Raw genomic sequence first — 3,778 nt, forward strand, 5'->3', positions numbered from 1 at the left:
AAAAATGCTATAAATTCATATTTTATACAATTAGAACGAAAGTGCTATAAAATGCATAATATTATAAACAAATACTATAATTGATATATATATATATATATTTAAATTTACAAAAAAAGTGCAATTCATTAAACAAATTTTCAGCTTTTTAAAGTCAAAAACTGGTTTTGACCAATTACCAAACAGACTAATTCTGACCACAACGAATTTTACTCCATGAACCATTTGGGATATATGGTCGATTTTCAATTACACTGGTCGAGCCAATTCTGAAAACTATGGCTTCTTGTGAGGAATATCACTCTAGAAAGTTTTTGGTTATCCTGAACTAATTGAAAGACATCTTACTTTATTCAACAGTGCCCTATTCATACGTTTAGCTACACCATTTTGCTGAGGGGTGTAAGGGGTGGTTTTATGTCTTTTTCTTCCATATTTATCACATAGTTTAGAAAATTATTTATTGCAAAACTCAAGTTCATTATCTGTTCTTAAAGCCTTAAGCTTTTTACCAGTTTGATTTTCAACAAAGTTTTTTCAATTTTGAAACTTTTCAAAAACCTCTGATTTTTGTTTCATAAGAAACACATACTTTTCTGAAAAAATTATCTATAATTGAAAGAAAATATTTATTACCACCATGTGTTTCAATATTAGCAGGACCCCATACATCTGCATGCACATAATCCAAAATGCAGTTTGAAGTAGTAGGAGTTGGGTAAGAGGAGGAAGGAAAATGCACCTTGTGTTGTTTTCCTAAAATGCAGTCATCACAGAAGTTTAAAGCAGAAGGTTTTTCATGTAGAAAATCATTTTTATTCAATATCTTAAGTCTTTTAAAACTAATATGACCTAGTCTCTTATGCCATAGGTCAGACTTGTTTTCCGTGGAAACATTTCCAAAAAAAGAATCATATTTAACTGTGGATAAATTCAAATTTTTCCTTTTTACAGCTTTAAAAATGGTTAATGAACCCTTGGATATTTTCATGACCCCCTTACCCCATTTCCCTTCCAACCCTTCTTCCTCTAGGGCTGAACATGATATCAAATTATGAGCAAGGTCTAGGACATATCTAATATTTTTTCGGGTAATTTTTGAACCATTTTCAAAAGTAAGACATACATCACCATAGCCAAGAACATGACATAATTTATGATGAGCCATTGACACTGATCCTAATTTTTCAGGTTGAAAATTCATCAAAATTTCTTTGTAAGGAGTCATATGAAAGGTACAGCCGGAATCAACAAGCCATTCAAATTTATTCAAAGAGTTCTCAACAAAATTGATATCAGAAACCATATACACTTTATCTGAAGTTTCTTCAGTAACATTAGCATAATCATTGTGAGAATTCTTTTTGGGTTTCTGACAATCTTTTATAAAATGACCTCTACCCCCACAATTATAACACCTAAAGTTCTTTTTAGTGTTTTTATCTTCATTCGTTTTATTATTGTTGTTATTACGATATTTAGTCCTAGAAGGACTTCTACCCCTGCTTCTACTACGACTCTTACTATGTTTTTTGAATTTAAAATTATTATTATTATTTCTAGATTTAGGTCTACCTCTTACAAAATTCACTTCATTATTACTGGAACTAGAAACATTTGATTTTAAATCCATTTCTTTGCTTTTTAAACCACTAATTTCAGTTTCTAAACTCACATTATCTCTACCATTAATTGTTGCTTTAACATCACCATAGGATTCTGGAATAGCATTTAACAGAACTATAGGTGTATAATCATCAATATTTTTATCTCCAGTAAGTTTAATATCTTGAATTAACTTAGTAAAATCATCAAGATTTTCTTCAATATTTTTAGAAAGATCAAGCTTATATCTAAAGAATTTTTTCAAAAGAAATAATTTACTGGGAAGTGATTTTTCAGTAAAAAGTTCATCCAATTTATTCCAAAGATCTTTTGCAGTATTTTGTTTTCCAACTTTTCGAATCACATAATCAGACAAATTCAAAATGATAGAAGAATAAGCATACTCATCATTTTCAAGCCATTTTTGTTCAGATATATTTTCAGAATATTTTTCATCTATAGCTTTAAATACTTTTTGTTGTATTAAAATGCGTTTAATCTTTTGTTGTCAGATAGAAAAATCAGATTTACTATCAAAGTGTTGCAAGTTATAACCAGCCATTATCAACAGATAACAGAAAATCAACAGATCACATAATATCAACAAGTGGCAGAAAATAAAACAGATGAGTAAAAACAGATATAACTGGGACCTTGACTGTCCCTCAAGCCAGATACTCGACGGCTTCTAGAGTCCGACCAGGTGAGGACAACAGTAAAGGATTGGGGTACTGTGACAGTGAAAAAAATAAAGGAGTTAGGGTTAAAAAGATATTACCGTTTGTGGCGTTTTTAGAGCCAGAGACTCAACATAGGGCTCTGATACCACTGTGAGGAATAGATCATTCTCCAGCAATATTACAATACAGAAAATTAACATAAACTTTACAAATTATTACAAGCCTTTCTATAACATATTACAATGATCCTATAAATAAAAAATAAGGATACAATAACCAAATCAGGAAACTGTAAAAGAAGAGAGGAAGGGGACATAGAACAGTTTCAGATAATGGCTCAGAAGCCAAAGACCCAAAGCCTACAGAGGCCAAATGCCACAACCTTTCTTACGGTTGTTCGAATCACACAAAAGCCACTAAGGCTTTCGGACCACAAAGGTTCCACAGAAATCCACCAAGGAATCGCCACAAAGGCTTTAAACAAGAACCACAAAGGTTTTGCCACAGAGGTTTTAGAGTACTTCAGAGAAGGGAGGTAAACAAGAACCACAAAGGTTTTGCCACAGAGGTTTTAGAGTATTTCAGAGAAGGGAGGAAGAAGACAGAGGTATGAACTTAGTGTGTTAACCATGAACCAACACGAACCAACCATTTAAAGAGGCTGGCAATTAATGGTCCATTAACAATCATTTCTGGAGAAGTGAAGAGCACAGAAGACAAAGGGGTTGGGGAGGACCCAAAGGGTCGTCTGGGAAGAGGAAGGAAAGCAGACGGCGAATTAGGGGTGAGGGGAAATTATGGTTAAGAAATGAGTGAAAGGGGTTAAATATAAAGCAATCGGGTCAAACCTTTCATGGGCCGGGTTGGTGGATAAGTGGGACAATGGGCCTAAGTGGATTCGGCCTTCCAGTAAGAAAGGCCCAGCCAATGGTTTGGGCCATATTTCTTTACACTTCTATTAGTCCAATCAAATTTTTACGAGTAGGGCTTCCAGTATAACATAATCGAACAGATCCAAAGTGCACTATTTCAAGTAAAAAAAGTTCAAATAGCTAATACCACCCTATTATATTTATTAATATATTTTTAAAAATGATATTGCATAGCACTATATATATATATGTATTAATCTAAGTATATAAAACGAAAAGTGGGAGGTTTATTAGTTTGATTTTTTTTTTTCTTTTCTGAACTTTACTTTTTCTCTCTCTTTTTTAAAAAAGAAAAAAAGAAATTAAAGGGGTTTCTTAGTAAACCCAACCCAATCAATACAAATCATTTTAAGTGGTTACATTATGTAATAGATTAGTAGAAAAAAGTCCTTGGGCTTAGCATGCATTTAGACTTAGTATTAGGAAGTTGTAAAGCAACGCAGAGGATTCCATGATTCTACGACTTAGGTCTTTGAGCAATGCAAGTCCCGAGGCCAACTAATTATGACATCCCAGATAAACAACCTCCCACGGATTTTAATTTCTTTTCTAGATATTGGC

This window comes from Sesamum indicum, linkage group LG1 (genome assembly GCF_000512975.1).
Source record: "Sesamum indicum cultivar Zhongzhi No. 13 linkage group LG1, S_indicum_v1.0, whole genome shotgun sequence".
In the NCBI taxonomy this organism is placed as follows: Eukaryota; Viridiplantae; Streptophyta; class Magnoliopsida; order Lamiales; family Pedaliaceae; genus Sesamum; species Sesamum indicum.